We start from the raw sequence: 11,814 nt of genomic DNA on the forward strand, positions 1-11,814 counted from the left end.
GTCCTACTACAGATTTCTGCACCGTATCACACAAAAGTGAACCGAGTTTTGATCATCTTTATATTTTTCTCGGAAGGATATAGTAGTGAAAAGCAAATTGTGAAAGTTTCATTAGGATTTGAACATGTTCCAATCCTCTGGAATTTTTTGAATATTCGTATGAAAAACGAGTTTGGAAACTTCACAGTCCATTTTCTCAATGCCTACTTTTTACAGATGGGACTGACTTGCGATTCACGGCAGCATAAAACTTGTAAATTCTAATCCGGAAGATTTATCTTTGTAATAGATGGCAAACGGGTGGATTGTGCACTGTGCATTTGCCCAGTGAAAACCCTGAATGGCATCTTGTATAACAAAAGAAAAAAATCTGAAAAATCACATATTATTATGCACTTATTCAATTTTAAGTGGTTTTTCAATTTAAAAAAATATATATCAAAAACTAAAGAACATCTATCGCTGAAAATTAGAGGGAATACATTAAATTTTCTGAAGTTTCTTGAAAAAATTAGAATAGTAATACCCTCTTTGGTCCCAGAACTCGAAAGAAATTTTTATATTTTTTCATGTAATTTTTTTTTTCTGAAAAGTTGATATTTTAAGCTTTTATTCCATAAAAAAAGATTGGAAATCGGTTGAGCTGTTAAAAAGTTATGATTTCTTGAAAATAAAAATGTATGTATGTTCCGTTTTTATCAACACGATCGGAAATTTTCAGTTCACAAAAACGGAACCGTGACAAAAACGGAATAATTTTCTTAGACAAAATGTTTTACAATTTTGAAATGAAAATTGCAGTTTTGTCAGGATAATACACATTTTCATCATATAAATGTACAGTATTGATGTTTAGAAGCTTTGAGGAGCATTTAGATTATTCATTCATAAATCATTAATTGTTTTAGTTTTCTTGGCCATAATTTCAATAAATGGAATATGGAATATTGTTACGATTATGTGAATATGTGCTTTGCATCATAGGATGGGTCATATTTGTAAAAATAACTACAAGGAAGTGGGTCAAGCCAGTGAATAAATTGTCACCCAACACGCAGCAACAAAGACATTGTCACCTCCTATTCTTGTTGCAACAATTTTATTCCGCAACATGAGTTTGTCATCACCTGAACAGAATATGACAAAGATCGATCACCACGTGCGCGGCGATTTTCTGGGCTTCGCTTTGCAATTTTCGAGAACTTTCTCCGTGTAAACATTGACACATTATCAAACAGCATCCATAAAACAAATTTGGTTTTGTGTTTAAAATTACTGATTAATCGCGAGTTGAAAAGGTTGCAACAATATTGCGCTCTGTGATTGTCATGACAATTCTGCTTTAAATTGTGTCCTTATCCGCAACAGTTGTGACAAACGGTTGTAAGCGAGCTTGCTTTGTTGTTTGTTTTTCGTCTATTTTGATGATAATTTGATTCACTGGGTCAAGCTGATTATTGTTTTTTTTTTCAAGAAAGATTTCACATGAAACAACTTCATTTTCTTCTCATCGTCATCCTTCTGCTACTTCTTTTTTCTTAAGGTGAAGATGAATCGAAGCCAAACCTCAAATTTTCAAGAGCACAAATCTGGAGTAACGAACACCCGTTTGAGCTGAAAACTTAATCGAAACCACCAGCTAATGATCAATCAATTAAGTTTTCAGCTAAACCGGATTTTTGGTTCTCCAGATCCGTGCTCTTGAAAATTTGAGGTTTGGCTTCGATTTATTTTCACCTTAAGGCATTACACCCCAACTGAGAAACAGCCTTCTTCTCAGCATAGTGGTCTTGTAAACATTTCCGCTGTTATCAACTGAGATCTTTTTTGCCAAGCTACATTTTTTTGCATTTTTGACTACACCCGATTGGCGATTATATATGAGTTTTTGTTGCGCAAGTTTTGCGAACTCAAATGTACCTATTCACGGTTTCTTGTGCTTTGAATTGCCAAAACCAATCAGTAAAATTATTGTGGGGATTTTCCTTCTAAAGCTATTACTATAATCTTCGCCTGTGATTACTCGAAATGCCATTCTGGAACAGCGGCACCTTCGCTTTAAGCTTTGAGGTGCTGTGAGTTAGAGCACGAATGCTAGTTTATTGACTTAAGTTCTATTTTTTGTTAGGTAACACTAATATTAAGGCTAAGTAGCCCGTCATTCATTTTGGCAGCCATGTTGACATAGCAGCTCTCAATTTCAAAGTAAAAAATATCAGTCCTCATAAATCACTATGTGCGCTGACATGCAGAAAGTATACTGGTACATGTCCAGCTGCGTTAGTGTAATACCAACTGTTTTTCTATAATTCGAAAATTTGACATGATTTAGCAACAATATTCAACGACGCGTGCAAATTACAATGATGGCCTACTTCGCCTTAAGGCTAAGCAGCCCGTCATTCGTTTGATGCCACACAGCTTTACAGCTTGCATTTCAAAGTGATAAAACTCAGTCTTGATAGTTTATATTGACTTGAAAAAGTATCACTATACGCGCTAACGTTAGTGTTAGCGTTAGCGTAGTTGTATCACTATACGCGCTAACATGCATAAAGTATGCTGATACTTTTTCAGCTGTGTCAATGCAAAACCAACTACTTTTCTTTAATTCGAAATCGTGAGATGAATTAGCAACAATCATCAACGACGTGAACAAACTTCAATGACGGCCTACTTCGCCTTAAATATGTTCATAAAAGTGTACGCATTCAAGAACTAGCATCAATAAATTAGAACTTTTTGGTCAGAAACTCTTGTTAAGTTTCATGAACAAGCGTATGATAGTTAGTATAAGCCTCTTAATTAACCTTTTGGCCTGCATGGTCTGCATGACACGCACCCCGTGTCTGCTCAAAGATCAAAACTCCAGCAAATTTGGGATGGGAACGTGCGTGACGTGGGAACCTCCAGTATCAACAGTTTCTCGAATCGTCAGCTATTGCAATCCTCTTCTCGCTTTCTCGAACTTATTGTATGGAGGTTCCAAAATGTTCAGTAGATTACAAAGTTTTGCTGGACCTTTTCCCCTACCTCTTGGAACAGAACCTAATCAATAGCAGTTTGCAATAATCTGTACAATGCTATCGAGTTCCTATTCTTGTTTACGTTCGAATGCGCTTTGGATCGAAAACCGCTTTCCCGTTTACACCAGCAAAATCAAGTGGGCCATAGAGATGTACAAGCAAACTGACACGAACATCAATGCACGATCAGTCTTACACAAGTCAATTTCTTGGAAAGATTAGGATTCGATCGAAAGTTGGATCCGCCGTTAACAAAAATTAGGGTGATTGTCAGAAATAATGTGGGGTCAACATTCTTATAAAATATAAAATAAACTTGATCATGTCCCTTGCCGTTGCCAAAACATTCTTGAGTTAATTCCCAGGTGCATCCCTGTTACAAAGAACTTAACATATATGTCTATCACATTCATATCGAAAATTGTATGATGCCATGTGATATAAGACAAAGTAGAGTAGTCACAAATTCCAGTTGTTGCTAGGACGTGGCCAGAGCAACTCTCGACTGTAGGAGCATGCATCAGCTTTGTCCAACAGTCAATGTTAAGTTTGAAGACTCTAATTGATAAGCGGATAGGAAGGTGTCAAACCTTCTTGAATCGTATATATCTTGACACCTACCATGTATCGTTGTTGCTCAACACTAACATAATGTCGAAAATTCAATTCTGAGGCTATTGAAAAACATTTGAATTGCTTCAGCATAAATTTTAAGTTTGTATTCTAAGCATTTTTAAAAATAAAAAAAAAATCATTTTTTGTGTGTTGATAAAAACGGAATAATTTGTTGACGAAATCCGAACGTGACAAAATCGGAGCGTGACAACATCGGAACGTGATAAAAACGGAACATACCTGTATCTCGAAAACTAAAAAACATACATCGCTGAAAATTTGACGGCAAACGTAAAATTTTTTGAACTTTCAATAAAAAAATGAGAACAGCAATAGTCCCTTTGGTCGCAAGGCCAAGCGGTTCAAAAGTTATGATTATAACACGAAAAAACGAAACATTTTTTTAGCTTTCATTTTGTCCAAAAAAATTAAAAATCGGTCAAGCGGTTCAAAAGTTATGATTTTTTTTAAATATTTTTTTGCAAAGTCTCGCGTGCTTATTCTGCGCGGCGTGTGAGGTGACACGAGTCGAATGAGGTGACAATTGTCGACTCGCTCCCATTTGATTAACATTAGTCGTCTCACGTCACTCGCGGTGAGAGCGAGTCGTCTCGACTCACACGCCGCGCAGAATAAACACGTCGATTTTTCTGGTCACCCTATTTCGGAAATGGTAACCCTTATCAAAAATCCAAAACCGCGTGTATCCTTATTTCGGATAAGGAACAAATAAGCAAATTTTCACGGAATTCGGTGACCCACTAGATCGTTTTTTCATGGAATGGCTAGTGCTTGCGACGAAGTAGATCGAAACCCGAATCGCATTGCGAATGGAGGCGTCTCTTACGTCCAGCAGAGGCTATTCAGTCAGTAGCCTGACCGGTAAGTAATCACGAATCTATTCGATGACACATTCTGGTGTTAAATCCAACAGTGATCCGTATCTGTAAGATATCCATCACTGTTGCTTAACTGTACTTACCGTAAAACGGGGTGAATAGAAAAAGTGGGGCGAATAGAAACAAAGTGACCTACAGGTAGAAATGCGTCTTTTATGTAAAGATTAACTTAAAAAACCTACTGAAATATATTTTTTTCCATTAGTTCAATAGTAACAGAGTATCGACAGACTATTTTCAAATCATAAATTTTGCCACATTTTGCTAAAACAAAATAAGAAGAAAATATTGAAATCTCAACCATTTTTGATAGCTTGAAACATCCGCCATTTTTGGCAATTTGTACCATGATCAAAAATCGAAATTGTTTTTAATAATTTCAATTTTTTTCTTTACTAGGTGAATTTGTTATGATATTTCTTTAAGATGCACTCGAACAAGTGTTTATTTTTCCATTTAAATGAAAAAAGTATTGATATTTACTGAACAGGGTTTCTATTCGCCCCATTGCGGGGTGAATAGAAGCATACCACATTTTTACAAATATTTGTACGAAATAATTTTTGTTTTTAATGGCAATTGGGGTCTCAGCTAAGGAAGACGGGACCCATACTGCCCATAACTGCAAAACAGTCACATTCGACATTTTTGACAAAATGGAGTTAATACCATGGAGAGTCATCAAATGATAAATACTTTCGATCAACTTACTAAAATCTGTGAGATTGTTCTAGAAAATTCGAAAAAAAATACCAAGTTGTTTTGTCACATTGGTAATTATAACCGCATAACAGTCACATTGAGATTATAAATGGGCCTCGTAATGTGATAGCAATGAAATTTCTATCAGAATTATTTTCTGACTATTCACCTAGTATGCGATATGAGTTGTACAAAATATCAGCCTGAAATAAGCACTTTTGAATTCCTGGTAATTTTTAGAAATTTTAGTTTCCTCCCATACTGCCGTGAAATTCACACTTGGTATTCCATTTACTCAATGCCTACTTTTGTCGAATGTTACAAATATGCAGTTATGGGCAGCATATTTGAGAGTAATAAAAATGTTTTTTATCTACACGGTTTAAGTTGTACACATTCAAACATGTCGGAGAGTGTTTCTATTCGCCCCATTTTACGGTATGTAAAGTACTGCCTCTCTACGCCTACGTGTTCTATGTTCTTCTTCTTTTCTGGCGTTACGTCCCAACTGGGACAAAGCCTGCTTCTCAGATTAGTGTTCTTATGAGCACTTCCACAGTTATTAACTGAGAGCTTTCTTTGCCGATTGACCATTTTTGCATGTGTATATCGTGTGGCAGGTACGGAGATACTCTATGCCCTGGGAATCGAGAAAATTTCCTTTACGAAAATATCCTCGACAAATGGGATTCGAACTCACGACCCTCAGCATGGTCATGCTGAATAGCTGCGCGTTTACCGCTACGACTATCTGGGGTGTTCTATGTTCTATACAAACCTTTTTGATTACGAGACAGATGTGTCGAAATTTTGAGTATTAAAAATATAGAATACATCAATGTTTATTAAAAAGCCTAAAACCTTACCATTCATATAATAATTTCAATTGTCTTACTTTGTACATAAAAAGCCATAATCTCAGGTCAAACATGTTTCTCATTTGGTTCATTTGGATAAAAATAAAAGATGATTTCCCGTCTAAGTACATATGAATCGTTCCTAGTAGAAAAGTAACTGCTAGCTTGGGTTAGCCAGTACCATTCGACAGATGGGGCAAGTCCGTTTCACAATAAGCCATTGGTTGATGCATTTTTCGTGGAAGCTGTGTTGGCACTCCAAAGTTTTGCGTTTATTGTTGTATTTTATACAAGCTCTGCAAATCGCGCAAAAATTTCTGCAAAATTCAAGTTTTTTTCTGTAACTAAATTTGCATTTTTAGGGGAAAAATATCAAATGGTGCACCTATCTTCTCCTATTGGTCCATTCCAGGTGACGCGATTGTAGTTGGGTCGAAAACTTTCCGGATCTTCCTGTTGCTGCAAGTATTCGTACTCCGTGTAGTTTGCTTCACGTTGGAAAAAATGGATTACCGTCGCTAGGCTGGCCATTCCCAGTGACATTAGAGAGCTGATGGCTAATACGTTTTGCAAGGACATTTTTCCATTGTTTCATAATTTGTTACGAGCACAATTTTAAGATTATATTTTGCGAAAAGATAAATACGCAGTTGTGTTTATTTTCTATTTTCTTTGAGTTATTTTGTTTTGAACGATGTACGTCAGCTGAGTTGATACTGTCATTTAAGATTTAAAAAAACAAAACAAAAATATGGAAATGAACATTATAGCATAATTAGAACAGAGGTGCCGCAGTTCATTGTTACCGAGCACTTTTTGTACTCCCCAAGTAATATTTTTAGCTGAATAGGCCAGGAGAAGTGGATGAAATTGTCATTCATTCTTCTGACAATTTTCATACAAAATCTACACGGAGACGGAATTCAACTCAATTTTGGGTAGTTTCAACGCAATTCCGTAGTTGAGCCCAATAACTCAATTTTGGCTAAATTTCCAAGGTCCCCACTAGGTAGTTTGGCTTTAATTCCATTAGAAAAATATACTCAATTTTGGGATGATTTAACGCAAAATTGAGTTCTTTCGACCCAAACATAAGAAAAGTTGCATTTACCCAAATTTGGCTTATTGGGCCAAAGTACCCCCATTGGGTGGATGCAGCTCTCTCTATTCTTGACAACATTCGTGTGGGAGAAAGAGAAAACCGAGAGATTTTGGATTGAAACTATAATCGATATACTAAATTTTGGGTAAAGTAAACTCAAAAATTAGGTAAAAATATTTCTCCGTGTACTTTTTCTCTGCTATAAATTCACTCTGGGTGAACCACTTCCCCTGGCCTATGGACCAATGCACGAGTTCACTAATTTCGTGAACTCGTGCATAAGTCCATAGGCCAGGAGAAGTGGATGAACTTGTCATTCATTTTTCTGTCAAATCTCATACAAAATCTACTTTTTCTTTGACAGAAATTCACTCTAGGTGAACCACTTCCCCTGGCCTATAGCAGATTATTCAGCTAACTTCTTCTGTCAAAATAGTTATTTATGTATTGTTCGTTTTGTTGACGAATAGATTGTCATGCAAATTTTCAACGTGGGGAAATACACAGCGTTGGGCATATTAAATATGCCAAATAAGGTCAAATTTTGACCTGAACATCGATATAACTAAATCGATTAAAATTCGACATGTCGAATCGATTCACCGATTTAATCGATTCAATTGAATCGATGTTCTTGAATCGATTCAATTCTCAAGTAGTAAACTAAAAAAAACTAGCCCTAAAAAATGAGACCAAATGCAATTACTTTTTATTATTCAATTCCTTGAACTATAAAACGTTTGAAATTGAAATCTATACCTCTTTTTAATGTATTCGTATAGTGGATACGAGTAACTGTCACTGAAGAAGATTGCAAGTGGTAGTCGAAATACTATACATTAAACGCTTCTAGGCAGGTTTAAAACTTAGTTTATGGTAAATCAACTCATCATTCAAAACCCTCTTGAATCGAAACAAATAATCGAATGACGATAATCGCTTCACTAGATGTTTAATGATCCTAACATAGATTCAAAAAATCGATTAATCGGAACGAAAAAATCGATGTTCGAAACAATGATTCAAAATCGCCCATCGCTAATGAAACCCAAAGTGAAAAGATGATATGAAAACCAATTTTTTGCAATTTCTCATCGTAATAGGCTGTTTTTCATCACGCCAGTCTGTCATGAAATGGCCTACTTTCCTGCACTGAAGTATGCAGTGCAGGAATAGCCATTACGCAACTGAAACCAGTGCTGTAATGATTCATTACGCAACTGTTTTGAGTTGCGTAATGAATCACTACACAACAATTTTTCAGAAATTGTAAAATAATGGTGAATGCATTCCGATAAAATGTCTGATACCCTCAAGTGGTCTTCTACGAAATTGCAAAAAATGTTTTACGTAACTCTTGCAGAACTCAATTTTTACAGCACTCGTCGTAATTCTCCTACTCGACAAGCCTCGTAGGATAAATTTACGACTCGTGCTGTAAAAATCATCATTCTACAACTTGTTCCGTAAACTACTATTACAGAGGCCTACTAAAAATTATCAATAGACCATTTCCGTCAAACCTTACCCCCAGTTTTTATATGTTTCTTCTATAGAAGATTGTTTTTAATGATTATTGACACTTTTAGCACAGACAAACAGACTTCACACTCTCATAGCTGTCCATCGACCAACTTTTTAACGATCGATTCGAATATCTGGTTAGTGGTCAATCGACCACCCGCAGCGCTCGCATCGTTTTTGTTCGTGTTTGACGTTTACACACTACCGCCACCTGTTGGTCCATCGGCCAACTACAGTGTTTTTAGCATTGGGCGTACATGTTTTCCGACTATGATTTTGATCGCAATTTGTTCTAAGTGTTACGTCTGTTTCTCTGTGCTTTTAGATTTTATTTATATGCAGTCCTGGTTTTCTTACAATTTTTTAAAAACATGAAAATTCACCACATTTTGAGCTTAAAATCGTCGTGCGGCACAGTTGTTTCAACCCTATGGGCATACAGAGTGGAGGTTTTTTCACAATGTTCTATAACACCCCTGCGTTGAATGTTTGTAGATATGATGAAATGTCAAATTCCAGCACACAACAAAACAAACTCGACATTGAAAAAATGAGCAGCAATTTTCGATGTATAACCTCAAACCGTTACCGAAATCATACACGGAGAAAAATCAGTCCAGTTTGAAACAACCAATTTTTTGGTTGAATTTCAAACTAAAAATTTGGTTGTTTTTAGGTCCAAGTATGATTGTTTCAAACTGGAGAATGCATTGGAAATTAACTAATAAAATGGTTGTTCCAATCTTAGGTTTTAGTAAAAACTAACAGTGATTTTGGTAGTTTCAAACCAATTTATTCGTTTATGTCAAATAAGTTATAGTTTATTTCTTCCATTATTTAGGTTGTTTGTTTTTGTTCAGATATCTGAGAATCAAATTAAAACATTAGGTAAATTCAAACAATATTCAATATCAAACTGAATTGCTGTGCGGTGGACAACTCCATTTAACTTTTTCTTGTTGGAAGTTATAATTAAATTGGAAAATTTACAGTACTACTAGTAGTAACTATTTTGATCTGTTACTCTTTTCATGAGGTTTTGTACGGTAAGTGATGCATATTATTCATTTTTTTATTGAGTGATCCAGCTTTAGTTGATTGTATAATCTGTATTCAGATAATGGACAATGGATGCCAGCCTCCACAATGGTTTTGTGACTTCGCTTGATATATGCGACTTACGTCTAAAAAAGTAGGTTATAAATTATAATGAAATTCTTTATCAAACCAAGCTACAACAACATTGTTTTCCACACAGGTTTTGATGTTTTCCACCCATTATCTTGCATGAAATGCTATGCAAAGATCGCTGCGCATTTTGGACGGTCTGACGATAAAATGCATTGTAATTCTGGATATTTGAACAAAAATAAACATTTGAAACTTCTCCTTCCTTTGATAATTTCATTCATGAAACAAAAGAAAAATGAAAAAGCAACCCACATTATACAACTAAAAGATTGCTAGATTCAACCTGAGAGAGACTCGCGAAGAGGAAAAATATCAACGTCATATGCAGCCCAGTTTCCCCTCTCACGAAACGTCAAATGCAGCCCACCGTTTTTATGGCTGAAAAAGTGAAAAGTATTGTGTTCAAAGTAAACTGTTATTGAAAACCTCGGTCGGCGGAGCAGTTTTTTTCCAAAGTTGCTGATAAATCTAAGCAGAAGATTATTTATTTCTAATGTCTGCTACGTTTGCTGGCATGAAATTTCACTCAAACGGCTATCTATGATTCGATGTGATGCAAACTCAATATTTTTTGCTGAGAAGTTCATGTGAGGATTTGAACAGCATGCGCATAATTGATATAAACACAAAGTGGAATAAGAAAAAAAACTCAGCAATCACAGAAAAAGAAGACCGTCTTCGCGAGTCTCGTCTCAGGATTCAACCAATAAATTTGTTTGTTTCTATACGAGGATTGTTAGATCCAAACTAATGTTTCCAGTTTGAAATAACCTAACGCGTTGGTTGTTTCAAGAAACGTCAAATGAAACAACCAAAATGTTGGTTGTTGCTAACAAAAATATGTTTGAATTTAATTGAATTCTTGCAAAACCATCAACACAAGATTTTAGTTTGTTTCAATAAAGTGACATTATTAAATTAAACTAATATTTTGTTTGTGCAATATTCAATGTAGAATTTAGGTTGAAATTAACTAGATTTTGTTTGGTTTTAACAAACTTTTTTCTCCGTGTATAAGAACATCCCAAAACGGAATACGGACCGCTACCGGAATCATGAAAACACCCCAGTACCCCAGTACCCCAGTAAGCACTTTATTTGAGATTGATGCAGAGAAGTACGTAGTGGGACAGATATGCGTTGATGTTGATTCAGGTTTCATTTAGCCTAATAAGGACTGTTGATTTGACAACGCTAATTTAACAAACAACATTATTGCACTTTAATTCAGCATCATGTTTAACAACATTTTAATTATTTCAATGTGAAGCCTTTGTTCAGGCGTTGTTCAAACAAATTTGAAGAAGTTATAAAGTGTGTCGTATATTGACTTTATTCTACAACTTCAAAATCACTTTATAAGCATTCACGCAGAATAATTTCTTTATGTTGAGATTACTATCTCGTTAATTACTTTTACTTACGCACAGTTAGTTGTTTCGAAGTAAAATTAACTTACGCCAACACTAAATTAACGTCAAATCAAATACACAAACTTCATTGACTAAGCGATCCACATGTACCTATATCAATTATAACTTGGATAATTATCACTATCCGAAAACATTCACATCCCTAGACTTCAAGTCATGCTCACAAATCTACTTACTTTTGACTTGTAAGGATTAGTGTAGTTGATAAGATGACCACCTCTCACTCAGGGGACCACGTATCAAGTTTGCCGACGCGCACTTTATTTTGATTGTTGCAATGTTTTTTTTAGATCGATAAAGCAGCAGCGATTTTTTTAGATATGTTTATAAAGCAGAATAAAATGCTGAGTAAACATTGCAAAATATTATAAACTCAGTTAAATTTACTTTGAGTCAACTAAATTATAGTTGAATTTTGACGTTTGACGTATGTAAATTCAATAAAAAAAAATATAGTTGTTAACA

General features: G+C 35.3%; 2 long non-coding RNA genes across 2 annotated transcripts; one reads left to right on the forward strand and one right to left on the reverse strand.

Moving 5' to 3' along the window:
- Positions 1-6,059: 6,059 nt before the first annotated feature.
- Positions 6,060-6,895, reverse strand: LOC5577330. Its single transcript, XR_002502074.1, has 2 exons — positions 6,485-6,895; positions 6,060-6,416 (listed from the first exon to the last, which is right to left on the reverse strand). It is a non-coding gene; the product is annotated as an uncharacterized LOC5577330 (long non-coding RNA).
- A 2,666-nt stretch (positions 6,896-9,561) lies between these two features.
- LOC110678955 lies at positions 9,562-10,021 on the forward strand. The gene is made up of 3 exons (XR_002502081.1): positions 9,562-9,771; positions 9,843-9,917; positions 9,984-10,021. It is a non-coding gene; the product is annotated as an uncharacterized LOC110678955 (long non-coding RNA).
- The last annotated feature ends 1,793 nt before the right edge of the window (positions 10,022-11,814 follow it).

Source organism: Aedes aegypti, chromosome 3 (assembly GCF_002204515.2).
Source record: "Aedes aegypti strain LVP_AGWG chromosome 3, AaegL5.0 Primary Assembly, whole genome shotgun sequence".
Taxonomy (NCBI): domain Eukaryota; kingdom Metazoa; phylum Arthropoda; class Insecta; order Diptera; family Culicidae; genus Aedes; species Aedes aegypti.